The 27,067-nt window shown below is 37.0% G+C and overlaps 2 pseudogenes; both read left to right on the forward strand.

The window, feature by feature from the left end:
• The first annotated feature begins 3,276 nt into the window (after nt 1-3,276).
• LOC149210742 (protein DMR6-LIKE OXYGENASE 1 pseudogene) lies at nt 3,277-3,927 on the forward strand (annotated as a pseudogene).
• Nucleotides 3,928-4,032: 105 nt separating this feature from the next.
• LOC149210743 (protein DMR6-LIKE OXYGENASE 1 pseudogene) lies at nt 4,033-4,686 on the forward strand (annotated as a pseudogene).
• Nucleotides 4,687-27,067: the final 22,381 nt, after the last annotated feature.

Here is a 27,067-nt window from a genome sequence, read left to right on the forward strand (position 1 = left end):
CCAGGTTTTTGAAGGTGATCTAAAAGGTGTTGAAGTTGTGGGTTATTGAATCGGGTGTACGTTCACTGACAGAGTATGAATGTTTTATGTGATTGAAGGTGGGCTTGTAATTGAAAATTGAGAGGAAAGAGAATGACTTAAAAGAGCTAACGCAGCAGGAACTGAGTTGCATTTTAACTGGGGGTGGAGAAAGACTCAGAATGCTCTTGATGGTTGCTTGTTGAGGCTTGAGCTTGAGTTGCCATGAGATACTGGAGATGGGTCTAATCACAAAACCGCTTAGATAGCCTAAAATTCCAATCTTTGCACATTTAAACCTACTCTCAACCATAAAAAAACCACTAGTCTAGCCTAAATTACAACACAAAACAGCACCGACCTATCTACCGTTAGGCAACTAATTGGCCAAGTGAACGCATTTAGTGCTCAAACAGCAGAACCAACCCAACGTTACAGAAGTATCGATTCAAAACAGAACATGCAGAAACCCATTACACAACATTAATGACAAGTATGGAAGTCACAGAACAAACCCGATGATACAGAGACCTAACATAAAAACCCAACCCCCTTATGTAGGGGACCATTACAGAATAGTTGAACCAAAAAAAAGTGTCTATGTGACATCAGAAACCAAAACTATTTCGTGAAACGTGTCATTTTTAAAAACACTTACGGAAGAAACCATAACGATGAGATAGTAAAACCGTATAGTGCATATTTAGATTGCAATTAAAGAGATCAACGGAGAACTAATTGAGAGCAACAGAGATCCAGATCAAAAAGCAGACTAGTTTACAGAACATCGAATACCAAGCCCAAAAAGCAGACTAGTTTACAGAACATCAAATACCAAGCCCAGGGACAGTTACCAGCATATAGCTCTACCATCAACAGGATTATTACATGGTCTTTGAAGAAATCCAAAGAAGCAAATAAACAAAAATAAAATCCACCGAAACCCCTCAAAAACCCTAACAAAACCACTGATATAGCCTAAAATTCCGAACTTTGTACATTATGGGGATGGCCCAGACCTTGTAAGGATTCTCATTTTCCACTCTGACTTGTCTTCCAAAGCCTACAACTCTTGTGAAAGCTTCACTGCTTGGGCTAACTTGTGCACCGCTACAGCCATGCATAGCACATTTAGAAAATCGAAAATGATGCCAATTGGCTCTTGCCGTGAATTTGAACAACATAAACAGAATTTATAATTCTTCTTTTAAATTCCTTTGCTATTTATTAAACATAATTCATCCTCTCTTTCGATTCTAAAAATTAAAAGAAAGAGTAAAAAATAGTAGTAAAACTGTATAGTGTATATTGAAAACTTTAACATGGGGATGTCTTTTCAATTCATTTGCAGAGATCTGCACGCACGCACTTAAATGTTCACTCTTCTTTTTCCCATCATCCGATATCCTATTTCTGGTGTGCGAATCGAAGCTTAGTTTTGCACTGCAATAGGTAGTTGCCACTGCCAATTTTGCAGCACTCGAGAAAGAAATATGTCGTCTACAATGGAAGATGTCCTGACCCAGGATGTGAATGTTGTCGAAAAGCTACTGTCCAATGGAATAAATCATCTTCAAGTTGAAGATAAATATATCCTACCTCCCAGTGAACGCCCCCACCTGTCTGAGGTGTCTTACTCTGAGAGCATTCTGGTGGTGGATCACCAGGACCTGGATGGAACTAACAGAACAAGGGTAGTTGAAGAAATCGACCATGCGTCGCCTTCATTGCCCCTACAACGTCCTTGGTTGATGAACAACATCTAGCTTGGTACAAAGGATATAAGTTTGGAGAATTCATGAGAATTTTCTGGAGCCAGGAATTAAAGAATAAGACAGTGTTGGACAATTTCAAAATCGAATATGCAGAGAACAACGGTGAATGAAATTTGTTGTTGAATTTGATTTAAGGGAGCCATTATCAACATTATCACTATCACTGGACCATCCAATAAAATCGTTGCCCTCTGGATGAATAAAAGATGATTACATAGTTTTAACTATTGAACATAATTTTATTTTCAATTCCAATCTTTGCACATTTAAACCTACTCTCAACCATCAAAAAACCACTGGTCTAGCCTAAATTACAACACAAAACAGCACCGACCTATCTACCGTTAGGCAACTAATTGGCCAATTGTGTGTACGAGAGCATTGACATGCTTTGACATGTGCCTTATGTGAACGTATTTAGTGCTCAAATAGCAGAACCAGCCCAATGTTACAGAAGTATCGATTCGAAATAGAACATGCAGAAACCCATTACACAACATTAATGACAAGTATGGCAGTGGCAGAACAAACACTATGATACACAGACCTGACATAAAAACCCAACCCCCTTATGCAGGGGACCATTACAGAATAGTTGAACCAAAAAAAAGTGTCTATGTGACATCAGAAACCAAAACCATTTCGTGAAACGTGTCATTTTTAAAAACACTTACGGAAGAAACCATAACGATGAGATAGTAAAACCGTATAGTGCATATTCAGATTGCAATTAAAGAGATCAACAGAGAGCTCATCGAGAGCAACAGAGATCCAGATCAAAAAGCAGACTAGTTTACAGAACATCAAATACCAAGCCCAGGGACAGTTACCAGCATATAGCTCTACCATCAACAGGATTATTACATGGTCTTTGAAGAAATCCAAAGAAGAAAATAAACAAAAATAAAATCCACCGAAACCCCTCAAAAACCCTAACAAAACCATTGATATAGCCTAAAATTCTGAACTTTGTACATTATGGGGATGGCCCAGACCTTGTAAGGATTCTCATTTTCCACTCTGACTTGTCTTCCAAAGCCTACAACTCTTGTGAAATCTTCACTGCTTGGGCTAACTTGTGCACCGCGATAGCCATGCATAGCACATTCAGAAAATCGAAAATGATGCCAAAGTGCTCTTGCTGTGAATTTGAACAACATAACCAGAATTTATAATTCTTCTTTTAAATTCTTTTGCTATTCATTAAATGTAATACATCCTCTCTTTCGATTCTGAAAATTAAAAGAAAGAGAGTAAAAAATAGTAGTAAAACTGTATAGTGTATATTGAAAACTTTAACATGGGGATGTCTTTTCAATTCATTTGCAGAGATCTACATGCACGCACTTAAATGTTCACTCTTCTTTTGCCCATCATCTGATATCCTATTTCTGGTGTGCGAATCGAAGTTTAGTTTTGCACAGCAATAGGTAGGTGCCACTGCCAATTTTACAGCACTCGAGAAAGAAATATGCCATCTACAATGGAAGAAGTCCTGACCCAGGATGTGAATGCTGTCGAAAAGTTGCTGTCCAATGGAATAAATCATCTTCAAGTTGAAGATAAATATATCCTGCCTCCCAGTGAACGCCCCCACCTGTCTGAGGTGTCTTACTCTGAGAGCATTCCGGTGGTGGATCTCCAGGACCTGGATGGCCCCAACAGAACAAGGGTAGTTGAAGAAATCCGCCATGCGTGCGAGGAAGATGGATTTTTCCAGGTACATCATACTTCGATCCCCCTTCTCTTGCCAGTGCTTTTCTTTTAATATCTCTGGATTATCCTCTACGCACACCAAAAAGGCCCTATGTTACAAATTAAGCTTGCCATGGATATTCTAGAATATTTCTTATCAGTTTTCTATTCCTGAAGTTTTTGAGGCTATTACTTTCAGAGTTGTAGGATTATTTAATCTATATTTTTAATGTCAGTCTGATGTGTTAATTAGATCGTTCAAGTTTCATATCTGAGGGTATGTACTATTCTTTTTTATGGCCACATATCTTCTGGTTGATCTAAGTGAGTGCAGATAGTGAAACATGGCGTACCAGAAGGAACCATGAAAAGCATGATGGAAATTGCCAAAGAATTCTTCGAAATGCCCATGGAAGACCGAGCATGCCAGATTCAATAGAGGGTAAATAAAAGAAGTCCAAACTCTGGAGGAACGATATTGCAACAACAAGAAGTACTTATCTTGCATATGCTTTTATACAGAGAGATCGCAGGCAACTACGCTATGAAGGTGAGAGCTCTGATTTTAAGGCTGCTGGCTGCCATTTCTGAAGCTCTAGGGCTCGATTCTAGTTACTTGGACAGAATCTTCGGAAAACACACCCAACTCATGGATATAATGTACTATCCTCCATGTCCGAAACCGGATATTACTCTTGGCACACCACGCCATTCAGATGCGCGTGGCATCACTGTTTTAATGCAAGGCGAGGTCAGTGGTCTGCAAGTACTCAGAAATGGAAAGTGAGTTGTTGTAGAACCCATACCCAACGCTTTCGTTGTTAATATGGGAGATCAACTGCAGGTATTTAACAAGAGCAAGAGCAGATCCAATACTTTATTTCCTCCTGAAAATTTGACAATGTTATTGTTAATGCTAATGCTAATGCTAATAATTTATCAGGTTGTGAACAATGGGAATTTGACAATGTTATTATTAATGCTAATAATTTGTCAGGTTGTGAGAAATGGTAGATTCAGAAGTGTGGAACATCGAGCAGTAACAAATGCATCTGCTGCACGTATATCAATTCCTACGTTTTATGGCCCCTCGGATGATGCCTTCATTGCCCCTGCAGCGTCCCTGGTTGATGAACAACATCCGGCTCAGTACAAAGGATATAAGTTTGGAGAATTCATGAGAATTTTCTGGAGCTAGGAATTAAAGAATAAGACAGTGTTGGACCATTTCAAAATCGAATATACAGAGAACAATGGTGAATGAAATTTGTTGTTGAATTTGATTTAAGGAAGCCATTATCAACATTATCACTATCACTCGACCATCCAATAACCCCGTTGCCCTTTGGATGAATAAAAGATGATTACATAGTTTTAACTATTGAACATATTTTATTTTCAGTTCCAATCTTTGCACATTTAAACCTACTCTCAACCATCAAAAAACCACTGGTCTAGCGTAAATTACAACACAAAACAGCACCGACCTATCTACCGCTAGGAAACTAACTGGCCAATTGTGTGTAGCATTGACATGCTTTGACATGTGCCTTATGTCAAGGCATTTAGTGCTAAAACAGTAGAACCAGCCCAATGTTACCAAAGTATCGATTCGAAACAGAACATGCAGAAACCCATTACACAACATTAATGACAAGTACGACAGTCGCAGAACAAACCCTACGATACAGAGACCTGACGTAAAAACCCAACCCCCTTATGCAGGGGACCATTACAGAATAGTTGAACAAAAAAAAGTGTCTATGTGACACCAGAAACCAAAACTATTTCGTGAAACGTGTCATTTTTAAAAACACTTACGGAAGAAACCATAACAATGAGATAGTAAAACCGTATAGTGCATATTCAGATTGCAATTACAGAGATCAACAAAGAGCTCATCGAGAGCAACAGAGATCCAGATCAAAAAGCAGACAAGTTTACAGAACATCAAATACCAAGCCCAGGGACAGTTACCAACATATAGCTCTACCATCAACAGGATTATTACATGGTCTTTGAAGAAACCCAAAGAAGCAAATAAACAAAAATAAAAATCCACCGAAACCCCTCAAAAACCCTAACAAAACCATTGATATAGCCTAAAATTCAAACTTTGTAAATTATGGGGATGGCCCAGACCTTGTAAGGATTCTCATTTTCCACTCTGACTTGTCTTTCAAAGCCTGCAACTCTTGTGAAATCTTCACTGCTTGGGCTAACTTGTGCACCGCTACAGCCATGCGTAGCACATTCAGAAAATTGAAAACAATGCCAATTGGCTCTTGCCGTGAATTTGAACGACATAATCAGAATTTATAATTCTTCTTTTAAATTCTTTTGCTATTTATTAAACACAATTCATCCTCTCTTTCGATTCTGAAAATTAAAAGAAAGAGAGTAAAAAATAGTAGTAAAATTGTATAGTGTATATTGAAAACTTTAACATGGGGATGTCTTTTCAATTCATTTGCAGAGATCTACACGCACGCACTTAAATGTTCACTCTTTGTTTGCCCATCATCCGATATCCTATTTATGGTGTGCGAGTCGAAGCTTAGTTTTTCACAGCAATAGGTAGGTGCCACTACCAATTTTACAGCACTCGAGAAAGAAATACGCCGTCTACAATGGAAGAAGTCCTGACCTAGGATGTGAATGCTGTCGAAAAGCTGCTGTCCAATGGAATAAATCATCTTCAAGTTCAAGATAGATATATCCTGCCTCCCAGTGAATGCCCCCACCTGTCTAAGGTGTCTTACTCTGAGAGCATTCCGGTGGTGGATCTCCAAGACCTGGATGGCCCCAACAAAACAAGGGTAGTTGAAGAAATCCGCCATGCATGCGTGGAAGATGGCTTTTTCCAGGTACATCATACTTTAATCCCCCTTCTCTTGCCAGTGCTTTTCTTTTAATATCTCTGGATTCTCCTCTACGCACACCAAAAAGGCCCTATGTTACAAATTAATCTTGCCATGGATATTCTAGAATATTTCTTATCAGTTTTCTATTCCTGAAGTTTTTGAAGCTATTACTTTCAGAGTTGTAGGATTATTTAATCTATATTTTTAATGTCAGTCTGATGTGTTAATAAGATCTAGTGACTGGTTCAAGTTTCATATCTGAGGGTATGTACTATTCTTTTTTATGGCCACATATCTTCTGGTTGATCTAAGTGAGTGCAGATAGTGAACCATGGCGTACCAGAAGGAACCATGAAAAGCATGATGGAAATTGCCAAAGAATTCTTCAAAATGCCCGTGGAAGACCGAGCATGCCAGATTCAGTAGAGGGTAACTAAAAGAAGTCTAAACTCTGGAGGAACGATATTGCAACAACAACAAGTACTTATCTTGCATATGCTTTTAGAACTAGCCCAATGTTACCAAAGTATCGATTCGAAACAGAACATGCAGAAACCCATTACACAACATTAATGACAAGTACGACAGTCGCAGAACAAACCCTACGATACAGAGACCTGACGTAAAAACCCAACCCCCTTATGCAGGGGACCATTACAGAATAGTTGAACAAAAAAAAAGTGTCTATGTGACACCAGAAACCAAAACTATTTCGTGAAACGTGTCATTTTTAAAAACACTTACGGAAGAAACCATAACAATGAGATAGTAAAACCGTATAGTGCATATTCAGATTGCAATTACAGAGATCAACAGAGAGCTCATCGAGAGCAACAGAGATCCAGATCAAAAAGCAGACAAGTTTACAGAACATCAAATACCAAGCCCAGGGACAGTTACCAACATATAGCTCTACCATCAACAGGATTATTACATGGTCTTTGAAGAAACCCAAAGAAGCAAATAAACAAAAATAAAAATCCACCGAAACCCCTCAAAAACCCTAACAAAACAATTGATATAGCCTAAAATTCGAACTTTGTACATTATGGGGATGGCCCAGACCTTGTAAGGACTCTCATTTTCCACTCTGACTTGTCTTTCAAAGCCTGCAACTCTTGTGAAATCTTCACTGCTTGGGCTAACTTGTGCACCGCTACAGCCATGCGTATCACATTCAGAAAATTGAAAACGATGCCAATTGGCTCTTGCCGTGAATTTGAACGACATAATCAGAATTTATAATTCTTCTTTTAAATTCTTTTGCTATTTATTAAACGCAATTCATCCTCTCTTTCGATTCTGAAAATTAAAAGAAAGAGAGTAAAAAATAGTAGTAAAATTGTATAGTGTATATTGAAAACTTTAACATGGGGATGTCTTTTCAATTCATTTGCAGAGATCTACACGCACGCACTTAAATGTTCACTCTTCTTTTGCCCATCATCCGATATCCTATTTCTGGTGTGCGAGTCGAAGCTTAGTTTTTCACAGCAATAGGTAGGTGCCACTGCCAATTTTACAGCACTCGAGAAAGAAATACGCCGTCTACAATGGAAGAAGTCCTGACCCAGGATGTGAATGCTGTCGAAAAGCTGTTGTCCAATGGAATAAATCATCTTCAAGTTCAAGATAGATATATCCTGCCTCCCAGTGAATGCCCCCACCTGTCTGAGGTGTCTTACTCTGAGAGCATTCCGGTGGTGGATCTCCAAGACCTGGATGGCCCCAACAGAACAAGGGTAGTTGAAGAAATCCGCCATGCATGCGTGGAAGATGGTTTTTTCCAGGTACATCATACTTTAATCCCCCTTCTCTTGCCAGTGATTTTCTTTTAATATCTCTGGATTCTCCTCTACGCACACCAAAAAGGCCCTATGTTACAAATTAATCTTGCCATGGATATTCTAGAATATTTCTTATCAGTTTTCTATTCCTGAAGTTTTTGAAGCTATTACTTTCAGAGTTGTAGGATTATTTAATCTATATTTTTAATGTCAGTCTGATGTGTTAATAAGATCTAGTGACTGGTTCAAGTTTCATATCTGAGGGTATGTACTATTATTTTTTATGGCCACATATCTTCTGGTTGATCTAAGTGAGTGCAGATAGTGAAACATGGCGTACCAGAAGGAACCATGAAAAGCATGATGGAAATTGCCAAAGAATTCTTCGAAATGCCCATGGAAGACCGAGCATGCCAGATTCAATAGAGGGTAACTAAAAGAAGTCCAAACTCTGGAGGAACGATATTGCAACAACAACAAGTACTTATCTTGCATATGCTTTTATACAGAGAGATCGCAGGCAACTAAGCTATGAAGGTGAGAGCTCTGATTTTAAGGTTGCTGGCTGCCGTTTCTGAAGCTCTAGGGCTCGATTCCAGTTACTTGGATAGAATCTTCGGAAAACACACCCAACTCATGGATATAATGTACTATCCTCCATGCCTGAAACCGGATATTACTCTTGGCACACCACACCATTCAGATGCACGTGGCATCACTGTTTTAATGCAAGGCGAGGTCAGTGGTCTGCAAGTACTCAGAAATGGAAAGTGGGTTGCTGTAGAACCCATACCCAACGCTTTCGTTGTTAATATGGGAGATCAACTGCAGGTATTTAAAAAGAGCAAGAGCAGATCCAATACTTTATTTCCTCCTGAAAATTTGACAATGTTATTGTTAATGCTAATGCTAATGCTAATAATTTATCAGGTTGTGAGCAATGGGAATTTGAAAATGTTATTATTAATGCTAATAATTTGTCAGGTTGTGAGCAATGGTAGATTCAGAAGTGTGGAACATCGAGCAGTAATGAATGCATCTGTTGAACGTATATCAATTCCTACGTTTTATGGTCCCTCGGAGGATGCCTTCATTGCCCCTACAGCGTCCCTGGTTGATGAATATCATCCAACTTGGTACAAATGATATAAGTTTGGAGAATTCATGAGAATTTTCTAGAGCCAGGAATTAAAGAATAAGACAGTGTTGGACCATTTCAAAATTGAATATGCAGAGAACAACGGTGAATGAAATTTGTTGTTGAATTTGATTTAAGGGAGCCATTATCAACATTATCACTATCACTGGACCATCCAATAACCCTGTTTCCCTCTGGATGAATAAAAGATGATTACATAGTTTTAACTATTGAACATAATTTTATTTTCAATTCCAATCTTTGCACATTTAAACCTACTCTCAACTATCAAAAAACCATTGGTCTAGCCTAAATTAGAACACAAAACAGCACCGACCTATCTACCGTTAGGTAACTAATTGGCCAATTGCGTGTACGAGAGCATTGACATGCTTTGACATGTGCCTTATGTGAACGCATTTAGTGCTCAAACAACAGAACCAGCCCAATGTTACAGAAGTATCGATTCGAAACAGAACATGCAGAAACCCATTACACAACATTAATGACAAGTATGGCAGTCGCAGAACAAACCCTATGATACAGAGACCTGACATAAAAACCCAACCCCCTTATGCAGGGGACCATTACAGAATAGTTGAACCAAAAAAAAGTGTCTATGTAACATCAGAAACCAAAACTATTTCGTGAAACTGCTATCGATCTAACAGAAGTTATGCTTGCGTTGATTCTAGTGGTTATGCTACTGGATCTCTAACTGCTCGTGCTATATGCTGCGTATGAAAAAAACAATTATATGGTTATTACAAAGATTAGTTCGCCCTCAAATCTTCAGACAACAATAGCAAATATTATACCATGAATTGACCTTATAATTCTCAAACACAAGAGGCAAATATTATAGCAGGATAAACCCCAGAATGTTGCTCAAGAAACCACTTACTGTAGTCCCAGTTGTTATTTATGTAGTGAAATAGTTAAAACATATTAAATTTTGAGGGAAAGGATCTACACAAGCCTTCTGAAATAAACCGTAAGATATACAAACGAAAACAGACCCTGATGAGTATGTCTTAGATTCTTATAAATTCTTTTGTAAGAAAGAGAAACGGAGAATTAAGGGGAAACCAAAACAAACTCTGATGAGGAATTGATCACCTATTGAATATTTTAAAAAAGAGAAGGATAACCCGAAAAGGCTAGGGTATCTCGTAGAATCTGATCGCCCTAGACTCCGCTTCACACAGTTAACCAAGGTCCAAGCGTACCTGAACCTCCTCTTCAAAAAACAGTGGAAACCTCGAAGAAATTAAAAAGCCCCTTTTAGTTGAAGAAACAGTAGCATAAATGTTTGCTGGAGTTTGATTTAGCCATAGTAGTTCCTAAAATAAAGGAACCCATGTTGTTGCAGTTGGGGTATTGATTGTTACTCTAGACTGTTGGAGTAATATCGATAATGTTTGTGCTTCTGGGAAATACTCTTGACACTGAGGCTTTTGAGTGTTTACTAAACTTCCTTGTAGTGATCTGATGATGCACGATTTTTCTTAGGTACACTCTATAAACAACAATCATATAAAGTGAGCAATTTTTTTCCATTTAAATGGATTAGTAGGAAATCGAAAGAGGGATTTTATGTGACATCAATGGCAACTGCTGGAAATCAATGGGGTGTGGTTATGTGAAGGAATGCAGGGTTTTCAAATTAGGTGATCTTTTTGTTCTGAAAAATTAGATAGCATTATTTTTATTCTTCACAGAAGTTCAGGTTGCATTTTCCATGCAAGCTGAAAAGTTCAATGACAAAAAGATGAAGAGTCCGAGGACAGGGGATAGTGGAATATGTTTCAAGATATTTTTTAAAGATCACCAAAGCACCAAGGCATAAAAAGTAGCCGACTCTTCCATATATGCCTCAATAAAATGGGGTGCCTAAATGAAATAATAGAACCATGATGGTAATTGCTAGGAGACTTTTTCTTTGGGTTTCTGTCTATATGGATAGAAAGGAATAAGTTTGTGCAATAAATTGAAAGGATTTTATAGATTTATTTTCAAAGATTAAGGAATTTTGCCAGCCAAATATTCCATGATACCAAAAAGGGATATTTATAGAAACTTTTAATTCTCGTTTCTAGAACCATTAATGGAGTGTTTCACCCTTCATACCATTAGCTTAGCTTTTCTCCCTGGGCATCTGCCGAGGTAGATGAGTGCGTGCTTGTTTCTTGTCTTTCAGGATTGACAAACCCCGCCACATTTCTTTGTCCTAACAAATAATCCATGTCCTTCAAAATATATTGAACAAAAGGACACTATATAAACTAATGAAGACACTCCATTAACAAACCCCACCACATTTCCTTGTCCTAACAATTCATCCAGGTCCTTCAAAATATATTGAGCATAGAAATAAATGTGAGATGAATTACTCATCTTTCATGTAATGTGTGTAATAAGGCGGTCTGATGGGATTTTTGGTGTCTGTCGCGTTGCAAGATTGAATCGATATCTCTTTCTTTTAAGATTGAATCGGTATCTCTTTCTTTTAAGATTGAATCGGTATGTTTTTAAGGATATTATATCGGAGTTGTTTTTACTGTAATTATTTGGATTTTTTGTGTTAAAATTTGATGGAAAAAATTGAGATGAAATTTTGATTTGTGTTATTCAACACTGACGGTGGTTTGGATGGAGAATGGAGGAATTGATCACGTATTTGGTGGAGGTGTGACTGGTGGAAGAGGAATGAGAGTGGACGAGTGAGATGGATTCACGATATTTGGAAAAGGAGTAGTTTACTTAGGCGACAAATTGGTGTGGGAATCGCGTGGGAATTACGGGGAAAAAAATCTGTTTTTATGACGGAGAACGATGACCCAATGATAAGTCGAATGTGTTTCGGTCCGTTGGGATAGGCAACTAATAAATCCCATGCTATCAGGCTTTAAATGAACGACAGGGTATATGCCCACCGTTTAATTTCGGCCCTGTATATGCCCACCGTTTAATTTCAACCTTAACAAAATCGAACGATCGGCCTATACAGCTGCCATTCGTTTAAAACCCAAAACCCAATAGCATGGGAAATATGGCTCGCCCTGGGATGACCGCTGATGAAGCAAATTAATTATGAACCTTTGTTGCTACTCCCAACACAAATCGTGAACTCGTGTCATTCATTAATTTGAGTTTAGAGTTTGAATTGATTTTCTGGGCTAGTTTGAATGGAGATTTGGGCAAAGAAATTGTATTTTATGTGTTATGCTCTGGTTTTGAACATGGGGGGCTGTTTGCGGAGAGTGTTCTGGGTTATTGGTGTGACAGTTGGCGAGATCCGAATAAGGTGGTTTTTCTTACGGATGAGGACTTGCAAGTCGATTGTGTGGGTTGTGTTAAAAAGCTTGACCTTTTCTTGGGCTGCTCTTCTAAACTCATGGAGTAGTTTTGGTTTTTCCTGTACCTAAGTCAATGGCATTGTTAGCCAACGACACCAAAAGGCATAGTCGCTCCCACCATCATGAGACCCTAGTTCAAAGGTTCTGACTAGTCGCACTCGTAGTTTGCAGCACCGTGATGTTGCCACTATAGTCGCTGCCTCTGTAACTCTCCACCGTAAGTTTGGTCCATTGCCAATGGTGAAATCGAGCCACTCTGCACAAGTTTGTAAATTAACATAAAGTGAGGCGGAGAAAGTCTTTTTCAGAAAATTACAGCGAGAACATCTTTCGAAGGAATCCGAATCCTTGAAATTTAAGCATTAATGTTTTACAGTTTGAGCGGGTTTCATGGTTAAGACTATGTGTTTTTTTAGGTTCCAAATCAAAACCTGAAAGATAGAAAGATAGAATATGTGTTATTTTTTATTTTTATTTTAAAAGTGGAAAAATTTATCAACTCAGGAATCAAACCAACAATGAGGATAGTCATTTCTGGGTGCTATCCGCAAATGCCGGTTTGATTCATCATTGTTAAATAGGAAAACCACGCCTCCTATAATAACTTGCTGGTGGTCCGGAAGGGAGCAAGGTTTCACTCCTGCCAGATGCCTCTGGGTCTTGGGCCGTTAACCTATTTCCTTACGTCCGAGGAAGATGAGCTCTTAGCCAAGTAGACGCAGTTTTATATATATCTTTTGTTCCTAGATGATGAATATAGGAAGTCTGAAAACATCATTTAAAATGAATGATAAAGATCCTACAGAGTCCGAAAACATCATTAAAATGAATAGAATGGTGAGGCTTAAATGATTGAGGGGAAAATGCTATATATTTTTATGTTAACTTTTATTTAGTTAAAAAATAAAATAAAAATGGGTTTCTATTGAAAAGGTTTTTATATAATTGATTTTAATTAATATAATTGATATTGAAAAGTTTTTATTTAATTTATTATTTTAAATAATAGTAAATTGATTAATAAATTTATTTATTATATTATTAATAATAAATTTGTATGGGAGGCCCACGGGGCTTTGGATTGACGGTGAATGGGTGCCTTGTTAAGGTACTCCTTGCGATAGGTCACCGGTTCAAATCCCCCGTCGGTACTTAGGTTAGTCTTAACTTAGAAAAAAAAAAAAAAAAATTGTATGGGAGAAACTAGGGGAGGAAAGGGAGTGCCATGGCCTAGCGCTGCATTTTGTTTTTATCTCATTCGAACCATAATTTTGGCAGCGGCATTAGTAATGATGGGTTGAAAAGAGACGCGGACCTTTACCTAGTTGGTCAGACCAGGGGAATAGGGGACAGTGGGCTGGCCATTCTTGGGGGGCTAGGTGCTAAAGGGAGAGGCACGAAAGAGTTACGGGTAGAGGGGCGCAATATCAGCGATGATAGTACAATGATGAGAAACCCTGGGGAAATGGGCACCTGCATGGTAATAAGGGAAAGTTAGGGACCTTGGGCGGTATTTGGGACAGAGGGGCAAGCATACCCATGGCTGGAAATTGATGGCTGAGGGAGTTGAAAGCGAGTATAAAATCAAGTGCCGAGCTAGGCTCTGGATAGGCCTGAGGGCTTGGCTTTAGTTGCAGCGAGATGATAGGCAATTGCACCATGGCAAGGGGGAGGGGCACTTTGAGGAGCCCTTGGAGACGCATTTAAAACTCAATTCCCTTGACCACATGTGGGCTTTGGGCTACCTTAACCCGTAGATGGTGAAGCATGGAAGAGAGGCATTGTATGAACATCGACGATGGGATGATGCACAAGGGTTGATGAACCTAACTTCGTTTCATTGTCCATAGGACATCACTGCATAGATTATGGCTCCAGCAACGAGAGGGCGTGGTCGTGGTAGAAGAGGCCCGACCCACCGGGCAAACAAGGGGTCGAGCACGTCGGAAGCTCGCAGGGGCCATAAGCCTATCAAGCAACTCATAGCAGAGGTAGCAACGACATACTGAGATGAAACGGATGAAGGAATTCAAAAGCTAGTTGAAGACTGGGAAGCAGAGATAAAACAGGAAAGTGAACCAGAGGAAGAGATCGACGATTGGAGGACAATGGTCCCTGATCCAGAAAATACCCGTGGTAGAATTACGCAGTTCAAACACACCCTTTACTTGTATTTCTTAATGAAAATTCTGCTTGGCAAAGCAATGGAACAAAATCTTTGTGGGGATGGCAGTCACAATGCAGCACCTACCCAGTTATAAAAGAGACATGGAAAAAATCCTCTTTCAGTTGCACAAACAGGACATCATGATGGATTGAATCGATCGCCACATCCCTTGCATCCTAGGGTTGTATGGAATGTCAGCTGCAACTGCTGAAGATCTTGTTCCTGTAGCCTCTATCTCTGATAAGCAGAAAGGGCAGAAAGACTAGATTCATCATGCTTAGTTTTTGTTTACGTGGTTAGCTTTTAAGTTTCATGTTGCATATGCTAGTTATTACAGTTGTGTAGTATTTGGGCATGAGATTGAGACTTATCTAGCTTGGCTAGAAAGACTAAAGCAATTTTGATTCTGGATGGCCTATAAAGCTAACCAGTAGCCAACAAATTTGGTTTCTCCTGGAGGCAAGTTGAGACGACCAAATCAATCTGTGTGGTGTAAATTTGCCTAATATATAATAAAAAATAGATAAATTTGTCAAACTTAACAATAATAATAATAATAATATTAATTAATTAATAAATAAATCACTAGAATAATTCACAATATACTAATTATAAAAATATTTTAAAGAGTTTTAATGGTATAGTAATTATAAATTTTGGAATATTTTTAATGGTTTATTTTATTAGTTTTTTTAATTTGCCACGGGAATTTGAACTTAGAATTCCTGTTTACATATTAGTTGAGGAGACCATTATTGCCAATTGCAGTTCCCAGTGGGCTCTTTCATGAATATCTAGACGTTCAACTTTAACATAATTTTTGTATTTTAATTATTTAATTTTATATTCGTTGGATTTTTATAATACTTTTAAAATATAATAATTTTTCCATAATTTTTATGCATACATAGTTTTTGTCAAACATATGTTGTATTTTTTATTTTTATTTTAAAATACAATTAACTTATATTTAAATGTGTTTTTTATTTTTATTTTAAAATATAATTAACTTATATTTAAATGTTTAAAATAATTAAAATTTGTAAAAATCTCACTCAATATATTGTTTAATCTGGTACTAAGTTATTAAAATACACATAATTTTTCAAATAATTTATAATTAACATTAAAATATATTTTCTTTTTTTCGTATTTAATCTTGAATCTCTATCACTATTAATAATAATATATTTTCTTTTTTTCGTATTTAATCTTGAATCTCTATCACTATTAATAATAAACTTAAAAAATTTAAGTGATTTTTTGATTTTTTTTTTTTCTCAGGTAGAAAAAAGTGTAATTGTATTTATATCAGAAATATAAATATAACATTATACCAGTACAGTTGTTCCTCATATATATGAGACTATATATAGGAATGGAGAAATTAACACCAAAATGAGCTCCATCCAAAACCGGAAAGCATCAAAACAGAGCATGCCAAGGGACCAGAAAACTAACAGCCATTAAAGGCCAGAGTCTAAAATGGTCTCGCTGATCATAGAGAAGACTAAAATTAACCACTGAGAAACAAAAAGGATCATAACAATCTGCTCCCCGCCAACAAGAAAGCCAGATTGCAGACATCAAGCTTGGAGAACCTGCGTTCACTGGAAATAGCAACATTAGAGGATGACAAACTTCAGCATCCGGAGAGAATCATCTGAACTTAATCGAAAACAAAACCAAAAATTGATGAAAGATCCAGAACCGAAGCAAAAGCAAGGTTAGAAATCGGGAGGAAAGAAGTCCTGGATGGAGAAAATATTGCCCTCATAGGAAACCTGCATGAACCATAAGCCTGGAGCCGCCTGTAGACCCCTTTTTGATAAATCATCTGCGCGCTAGTTAAGGTCCCTTTTGATGTGATGAATGGAAACTCCCTTGGATCTGTTCCATAAATATTTGATCCTGTCAATCCATCCAATGAGCTGCGGTTTCCTAATGATATTCTTACCAAGAACACCATTAATAAACTTAAAAATAAATTTTTTAATTTCACGCATTCTTGATTTAAATTATAGATCAAGTATCCCATATATATTTATATTACACAATGAGAAAATTGAATTAGGATGCCAAAGCAACTTCAGCACTGTGAGCAGTGTTGGCAACAACGGACATAATATTAAATGATAGGATCTATTTTATGAACGAAAATTACTTGTAACATTCTACACCACCTATTTCATCAATATTAATTTTATAAATTGTGTTTGAAATGGAAGCTTCATTGTTCAATTTGTGGTGTGAAATGCTTTTTCCACTCGCCCACTTTTCCTTCTGTGAAGAAACTGTGGTTGGAAACTGTATAATTATTGAGGGTATTTTCCAATAATGTGACATATTTTCTAAAATTTAAATGATTTATTAATTAATTTATTAATAATTAATTTATTTATGAATTAATAAAATAATAATATTAATTAATTATTAACAATAATTTAAATAATAAATCACTAAAATTTATCATAAAAATGTTTTAAATATTTGATCTCAAATTTTTATGATGTATAATGATTTTTGAAATTATCTTTTAGATTAATTATATCACAATTTATTGATTAAATAATGATGTAATTACATTGAAAGATAGTTTCAAAGATGTTTTAAATAGTTTTAGTTATATAGTAATTATAAATTTTGGAATATTTTCGATTGTTTAATTTTTATTATTTCGTTTTTGGTGATGGAGTATTTGAATTTACAATTTCCTTGTTTACATATTTGTTGATAATAATAATTATTGTCAGTTAATTAAATTAATTGATTATATTAATATTAATTAAATTACATTTATAATAATAATGATGATGATGATGGTTAACGTCCGCTGAGACCAAATAATGGTCTATCGGACCTAAAGAAACAAATTATCTATTTTGATTTAAGATTTTTTTCCTATGCTCAAAAAGCTTGGAGAGAAGCCTCCCAAGCTCACTATAATTTTGACATTGTAAAAGTCTAGGAAGGTTAGTATTGTAACAAAGATTGTGAAACTGAGATCTAATGTGGTTATACGTGGGGCACTCTAAGAGGAAGTGGTTTTCATGCTCGATGTTCCTATTCTTACATATATGGCAGATCCTTTCCATCCATGGCGTTTTAGGAACTGCTCAACGACCTGTTTCAGTATGGAGCTCATGAGAATTCGTTCTAATCTTTGCTATATTAATTTTATTCTTTGAGCTAGTTAAAATAGAGAGATACTTTTGATCTTCTAGGGTGGGGTTGATGACCTTCTTATAATAACTTAATTTTCTTTTAGCCGCTACGTCTTTCTCACACCACATTTTTTCTTTGAACTTAGAAGTAACAATATCTTTAATGTTATTTATGTTTTGCAACGCATCATTTTCGTTGATCTCCCAATAGTTTAACCAGGCCCTTGTGTCTTTATGCCACCCTCAATTGAGCCTTAGGTGGTTTTGGCTAGAATTTAAAACTAGCTTAAGAAGTCTATGATCGTTTATGTTACTGATTTTGTTATATATTTATTAATGATACATATATTAGTTAAATCCTAATAATAATAAAAAATTAATTAATAAATGACTTAAATTTTAGGAAATAAGTCACAATATACTCATCCTAAAGGATGTTTTAAATAATAATTTTAATTGATGATGATGATGATGGTGGTGGTGGTTAACGTCCACTGAGACCAAATTGGTCTATCTGACCTATAATATTCTTAGTCTTTAATTATCTGGCTCCTCGTCTTTCTTGGCGAGATTGGTGTTGTAGCTTTCTTTTTTTTCTCTATGGTCTTCCAACTTCCTTTATCTTGGATCTCCTTCATCTCTTCTGGTTCTAAGGACATTGGCACCTTAGCTTCACGATCTATTATGTTCGTCCTTTTGAAGATAGTCGAAGAAGAAGTTTGGTGTAGGAGATCTGCTTTGCTGTTAAATGAAGATTTATTTTGTGCAGTATTCGAATCCTCATAACTGTTGATTTGTTGGGCGGGGCTTTCTTCCTGCTTGTCTTGAGAGTTGTTTCTTTCTTGCCCACTTTCTTGTGATTCAGCGTTTTCTGTAGAGTATTCTTCTTTGATGACAGTATAGTGTTCTTTTTGAGCTCCTTCCCACCATGTAGATTTGTGGTGGTTTTTTCTAACAGAATTTTTCTGGGAGGCTTTTGGGCAATTTTTGGCTAGATGGCCAGTGTCGAAGCAAGATCGACATCTGAAGAGGACACTTTCATAATCGAGTTTCTGGTTCCACACATAGTCTTTACTTGTTAGGTTTATTTCAGCTGGGAATCCTGCGCTGAAGTCCATTTCCACACAGATGCGTGCATAAGTGGTTCTGGCATATTCCTCTGTTTCTGGACACCTGCAGTAAAATTTCCCAATTGCATTTCCAATGGCCTCTAGCGAGGAGAGATTCCAGAGATGCAAGGGTAGGCTTGGCAATCTCACCCAAACTGGTGCTGAGGTTATTACTGCTGTAGAGGGATCAAATGATGGGTTCCATGGCTTCATGAATAGGCCTGATTTTTCCCAAAACCAAGGGCCGGAATCTAGAATACATTGCCTGCTTTCAGGATTTTCAAAATCTACTATAAAGAAACCCCTAGCACAGGGGTAGATATTAATTTCATCAGAAATGAAAGGCTTCCATACCTCCGAGATCCAATTGTGGAGAGCTGTCAGCCGCGGCCAAAAACCATTGAACCGGCAGATTAGGGCACTTTCGGAAAACTTCAAAGCCTCATCGAGTGAGTCCTGGACCACCTGGACAGTGGGAGTTGGGGCTTCACTGACGATGTGGGCAGGAACTTGCCCTCCAAAAGCGGATGAGCCAGCAGCGATTTTCGCGAAGCTGGGGGCCATATTTTACTTGCCCGTAAAACCGAGCCGTGGAGAAATAAGGCAGAAGATAAGATTAGATCTAGATCTAGCCACAGAAGATTAGATCTAGGACCTAGCCGCCTAGATCTAGATCTAGCCGCAGAAAATTAGATCTAAAACCCAAAATGTGCAAACAAACTTATTCATTCAAAATTTTCAGATGCCACTGACTAACCAGATCTCACCTAAACAACAAGTGCCAATCAGAATTAATAAACCTGCCATGCGATTCGGGTTGGCTTAGGTTGGCTTGGTGCAACAGAACACACCGACGGTATCTTCGGTATATATATTGAACTCGCAATACCCTTCTCACCACCACAGAATATTAAAAGCCGCATAAAATTTGAATGCAATTCGTTGAAAATACTAGAAGCCGCAGATATGGAAGGACATCGTAGCCGAGTGTATGACAGGAAGTCGCAAAAAGCCGGAAGCCGCAGAAACCACCCTTCTCACCACCGCAGAGCCGCAGCGAAGCCGCAGAAACCACCCTTCTCACCACCGCAAAGCCGCAAAGAGGCCACAGAAACCACCGTAAAGAAGTCGCAGAAGCTCGAAGCCGCCGCAGAAGCTTGAAGCCGCAGAAGCTCGAAGCCGGAAGCCCAGAAGCTCGAAGCCGGAAGCCGCAGAAGCTCGAAGCCCAAAAGCTCGAAGCCCTTATAGTAATTATAAATTTTGAAATACTTTTAATCGTTTAATTTTAATTATTTTATTTTTCCTTAATAGGCCATGGCGTATTTGAGCTTAGAATTTCCTTATTTACATATTAGTCGATGATTGTTTACATATTAGTTGATGCTCGTGAACTTTAGATTGGGTACAAATGCAAAATTTTCATTAAAAAATCTAAATGTTTAATTTTAATTATTTAATTTTATATTCATTACACTTTTACAATATTTTTAAAATATAATTAACCTATATTTAAAATAATATTTTTAAATTATTACCTTTTATATTTTTTTATTAAATTTAATTTATATTTAAATTTATTAAATCAAAATTTTATTTTTTATTATTAAACTTTGTATTAAATTAAGATTTGTAAAAACCTTTTTCAATTTTAATGTTGTTTAATTTTTAAAGGAAACAAATTTTTTAAAATGATTTAGAATTAACTTTTTAAAAAATGTTTTCTTTCATGTTTAATCATGAATATCATTTATCTACACTTTTATCAATATATCTTTGCATCTTCTTGGTGCAAATACTAATAGTAAATAAAATTCAATTTATATTTAGAATAGCATTTTTAAAATATTAAATTTTATATTTTTTTATTAAATCAAAATCTTGTTTTTTATTATTAAACTCTGTATTAAATTAAGATTTGTAAAAACCTTTTTCAATTTTAATGATGTTTAATTTTTAAAGGAAACAATTTTTTTAAAATGATTTAGAATTAACCTTAAAAAAAAATGTTTTCTTTCATGTTTAATCATGAATATCATTTATCTACACTTTTATCAATATATCTTTGCATCTTTTTGGTGCAAATACCAATAGTAACATTGTTTGTTAAATCATAATTACATATATAATAAAACATCATTCAATATCTGAAGAATGAAACACACTATTTATATGATATATTATATTAAAAAATATAACCTGATTCAATAATTTTCTAAAAAGGCTTCCTTCGCATCACTTTATCCTAATTAGGCCGATAGGCCTTCCTTTGAGTGAGCTTTTCGTCGTCCTTTTGTTTCTATGTTTGACAGCTGGCATGTACCTTCAGCGGGCAAATTGTTGACATGTGTCATGCAATTTCTGTTTCTCCTCTTCAGCTTTCTGCTCTTCCTGTTTTCTTCCACGACCATTTATGTTCCTCCTGTTTCCGTTTTCTGCTCTTCCTGTTCTCTTCCATGCCCTGCTGCAATAATGTTTTCGTGCTCTTCCACTTACTGCTGCAATAATGTGTCCCGTTTCTGCTGTGCAATCTGTTGTGCACGACCTAGCCCTCGGTTATTCAGTATACACTGTTTACACCTCCATTTTACTGTTCAGAAATTGTTCGCTCAGGTGCTCAAAGTTTTTTTTTCAAATTTCAGGTTAGTGCTCTCAAAAATGGGTTTTCTGATCCCATTCTCTCTCATTTTGCTTCCAACGTTTTAATCTTAGTCCAGTGTTTTCTTATGGGTTTTTTTTTTATGGCAGGTACAACTCTATTTTCCTGTTCAGAAATTGTTTGCTCAGGTGCTCAGAATTCTTCTGTTCAAATTTCAGGTTAGTGCTCTCAAAAATGGGTTTTCTGATCCCATTCTCTCTCATTTTCCTGGTTTTTTCCTGGTTCCTGGTTGTATTAAGTATTTTCTTGGCATCTGCACTCTGAATATTAACGGTATTGAAATTTTCATTAAAACCTCTGAACCTTCGACTGTCGATGGCGACATATCTCTGTGTATAATGCGAACATCGGAATCCTCGTGTAAATATGCAAGTCCTTGTGCGTTAACCTAACATACTCATACTGGTGAAATCGTTACCAAGGAAATAGTGTGACAAAGAGTACCTTGTTCCAGATTGTAGAGGAAATCTGCACAAAGGGGGTCAGAATCCAAACTTTAAATTCATTAGCCATGGTAGCCATAAGGAGAGATAACCAGATGGATTCCAACATGAAGAAATTAAATGAAATTACATAGCCTCGAAGGAAGATTTACCATGAAGTGGGATAAGTGGGATAAGTATGTGTTGAAAGAGAAGACCACAGAGGTTCAGAGAAGAGACCTCCAAATGCCAAGGCCTTCCGTAGGCCGCTCTTCCCCATCCGAAATCCACATCCCGAAGCCGATTTTGGTAACATCCGAAATCAGAAAGGCTCCCGCCACTGTGAAGTGAGGGTGCCCTTCCAATTCCATCAAATCTATCACCGATCGCATATACTGGTCATTCACAGCCGTTTTCCCTTCGTTTATCAATTTCAGAGCGAAAGACAACGGTTTTTTGGCCAGCTCTCCTGTTGTCGTCTTTGCGCATGCAAAGCTGATCCCATTCCCATAGAAGCCTTTAGGGAGCAGCGGGTGGAATTTCGTTCGAGCATCCAGGGGAAATATTAAACGAACTTCTTGTTCCGAAGGCAGTTGGAGAGCCCTGGTTCTCAAACGCCACAAACACGCTGATAAAACTTCGAATGTCAGGTGCTTCATGCCATGGCTTACTACTTGGCTCTTCAGCGACTCCATACACAGTGAACTCACTCGGAGTTGACACATAACGGACCAAGGAAGCAAAGTGGTGAAGGGTTAGGGTTTGAATGTCTAGGGATAACCATTCGATTACCTCGAGTAATCTGGATCATTCACTAAAACCCAAGAATGCTACCCACCTTACTCCATGTGGCCAACATGTGGTAGAGGGTGTGTGGCAGAAGGGGAGTCGCCATGCAACAACCCAGGTGTACGCCCTTTCCATTATATGTCGGGTGCATGAATGGATGGTGTTTAACAAGTGGAAATGTGATTTAAATACAATAAACTGAGTTAAATACACAGTTAACGACAAATGTCCAAGGTACTTAGGGACAACTATCGTATTAATTTGTTTTAATAGTGCTTCCCTGTTTTACAAGCGTCATTGTAATTCTGCGGCAGAAATGACACTTAATTCCGGTATATCGAAAATTCTTCCTCAGGCGAAAGTCTCTGATCTTGAATTTGATCCTTGCGGTTACTCCATGAATTCTATTGAAGGACCTGCTTTATCTACAATTCATGTAACTCTGGAAGATGGTTTCAGTTATGCAAGTTTTGAAGCCATGGGTTATGATCCTAAGGATTATGATCTGCAAGCATTGGTGGAGAGGGTGTTAAGTTGTTTCAAGCGTATGGTATTCTCTATTGCAGTTCATGTCAATGCTGGCACTTGTCAATCTTCATGGACCAAACCAATTTGTCTGCAGGGGTATACTTGTGAATTGATAGCTCAACAGGAGCTTACAAAGAAGGGTAGTGTTATATATTGCACTTACAGAATTAGAATTTCTGCTTATGAAATGCTTACCGCTTTTGGGGGTTGTCCATCTTTGGAAGGATTCATATTAGGTGGATGTGAACTCTTTGAGAATCAGAGGTCTAATTGGAGATGGATATCTTGCTTCACTTCTGTTGGGTCACAGTTTCCAAGATTCTCGTTTAGGTGCATGTTAGTTCAGCCAAGTTTGGATGTTTTCCAATAAGAACTGGAAATCTGGGGATGTTTTCATAGCATGGAAGCCCACAAGATGTCCAAGGGAGGTTCCTTAATATTTTGTAAATCTGACCACAGCTGAATGCTTTTGTATAATAATAATATGGTAAATAAGGCATAATATACACCGTAGCTCTTGTTGTTTTAACTTTAACAATTTAGCTCGTATTGTTTGACAATTTTTTTTGGAGAAATCTATCTTTGCAAACGATTATGCTCTAATGTTGATCCAGACCATGAAAATATTGCATGCTTCGGCGGCTTTCTATATTATTTGTGTCATATTTGAGACAAGATTTTGCTTGTCACAATTCAGTGTTAATGCACGTCTTTCATTGGAGCAATATCATTTAAAACTTGATAACGTTTGGACACGTGATTCATGCTGGTTGAGTTGAGTCCTGAACATGCTCTGTTTTTTTTTGCAGGTGCCCTGGTGAGGAGAGTGATGCAAGTGATGATTATAGAGATACAGGTAGTGAAGGTAGTAGTAGTAGTGATGAAGCAGAGCGAGACTCAAAATATGGCGGGGCAATACACTGGAGAAATTCCAACGCATTTGATTGTAATTTGGATTCTAATACTAGGTTTGATAGATTAACATTAAGAAGTCACTCTAAAGCTGCACAAGAAGGCTTTTCTAGTGATGATGGTGAAGGAAGCAGTTGCCCTTCATTTCAATATTTTGAGCGAGCAACTCCATATAGTCGTGAACCTCTGGCTGACAAGGTAAGATCCGGTTATGCATTTATTTTGAGGAATGTTTTATTTCATGGTGTAGTTTCAATTGCGAGGTTAAAATTAATATATGTTAACTAGATGTTGCAGATTGGAGATCTTGCCAAGGACTTTCCACAGCTGAAAACCTTAAGAAGCATTGATATGTCGCCAAACAGTTGGCTATCGGTTGCGTGGTATGCCATCAATTATACTTGTGCAATCCTTGATTAAGTTGGTGTGGAGGTTAGTTAGTTATTAAGCATTCTTGTTTTATTGGATATTGTTCAATGCGATCAGTAACGTCTAGATGAATGTTCATTATCTACTGCTACCTAATTAAAACAAGAATTTCCTTACAGGTACCCGATATACAAGATACCAACAAGTCCAACCTTGCGAGACCTAGCTGCCTTCTTCCTAACTTTTCATTCCCTTTCAACTCCACTAAAAGGTTTGATTCATTTGTTTTCTATTTTCGTTCCCTCCATCTTGTTGCTAGTTTGTTCACATAGTTTTCATATCAGTAAAGCATGTTGATGCTTTTTGAATTCTGATTTTCTCACTCCGCATTTGATCTCTAACTGGTGTTTTGGCAGATGGTGGTAGTATTCATGTAAGTACTAGAGGGAAAAGTGTTCTTATCACTCCAATAAGCAATTATGGGGGTTCTCCAAAGATAGCTTTACCAGTATTTGGTCCCCCTTCTTACAAGTTGAAGGGGACAGTGTGGAGTACTAATGGCAACTATGAACGACAGCAGGCTAACTCTTTGTTTCAGTTAGCTGATCAATGGTTGAGATTACATCAGGTGAAACATCTAGATTATTATTTTTTTCTTTCAAATGGTTCTTCATATGGAGGATGAACTAGACACATCCATAACAATGGGGTTTTTGTTGAAATGAAAGAATTAGATGGGTTATGAATAGCTTTTATTATTATAGCAATTAGTAAGGCCAAATACCAAGAGTCAGTGGAGTGTGTGAACAATCAAGTTGAGGGTTGTTCACAAATCTTCGTCTATGATCTCCTCAATATAGTCAAAAGATAAAAATATAAACATTCTGAAAAAGATCTGCAATAGAAAATGAAAAAATGCAAGTCAAAACTCGTACCAAATGGGTATATTTAACAGAGAATGGGTTTTTGGGTAAACCTTTGGCTTATCTGCTGTAAGAGAAAATTGATGGAAAAAAAAGTGAAAAGAAAAAAAGAATTTCCATTTGTGAAATAGGAGGAAGAGGAAATGCTGAAGGAGATGAAATGTCCTACATTCCAAACTCTATGTCAGTACGGGAATGTCATAAACCATTGTAGGTTGAATTTTAAGTCGTGCAGTTTTTTCTCTTCCTTTGATTTCAATTCAGGTACGCTTGTTCTCTGGGACGAAAGTTCTTGGATGTGGTTGCAGACGACTATCATCTAATGTAGACTGCCTAAGTAGATATTTAATTTAAATCCAAACTTTTGACATGAAAACACTGATTTGTGATGAAGGGCTAACAATGGATATTGTCTAGAGTGGTTTCTAAAAAGCTGCGTGCCCAGTGGTGGCAATTGCTATTACTGTGAGAGCAGTCGTTGGTTTTTGAGTAATTGTTGAGAGCATTTGAGTATTTTCTCCAAGGGATTTTCGCTACATTAAAACAAATTGTGGCTAGTGTAGGATCAACTTTTGTCCTATCAGGTTCTCTTTGGAGTTGACAGATTAAGAAAATAAGAAAAAAATGAAAAGAAAACCTTTGATTCTGAGTCAATATTAAGATATTTTGTGTAAATTTGCTTCCAATGGTTGATGAATGATTTGATTTTCTTCAACATGATTAGAAAAGTAGTTATCAAGATTTTCCCAGTAGTGATCAAAGCATGACGTGAGTTATCTAATTATTTTTTCAAGATTTCCATTAGTTAATTATTGGGGATGACTAAGTTGCAAAGAGAGCTTTATGTCAATCATATGATTGTTATTGTGTTATATATGTCAACGTGGGAGAAAAAGAAAAGTAAAAGATCAAAATTATGAGAATTTAGCATGAACATTATTTTCATTTTTTTGAGTTGTATGATCAACTATTGTTAGGTGAGGGTTCTCATAGTTGATTGTAAAGATGGTTGAAGTAGTGGGCTTAGTGGCTTGCTATGTTTGTATTGCTTTGATATATATTTGAAATTATTCAGTGTTGTTCATTTGTAATACTTTGGACATACCTTGGGCGGATATATCTTTTCATTCAACGAAATGTTTAGGAAAAGTATTATTTTGTTGGAGTTGTGAATTGAGTTTTTAAGAAGTTTCTTGGGGCTATTGTGGATATAATAAATTATACTGATAGTTTGGAATGTGAAGGAATTTTGCTTTAGAAACATAGAATAGATGTGGTATCTCCAACCTAGAGTAGTGCCCGTGGATTCTTGATCTATAACCAATTTCATGCTTTCTCATCTCATGAATACCGTAGGCCTAGAGTAGGTGGAACTTTCTAATTGGGTCTGTA

The sequence above is a fragment of the Pinus tabuliformis genome, chromosome 1_2, assembly GCF_031772625.1.
Source record: "Pinus tabuliformis cultivar Carrire ecotype Pingquan chromosome 1_2, CPIR1, whole genome shotgun sequence".
Taxonomy (NCBI): domain Eukaryota; kingdom Viridiplantae; phylum Streptophyta; class Pinopsida; order Pinales; family Pinaceae; genus Pinus; species Pinus tabuliformis.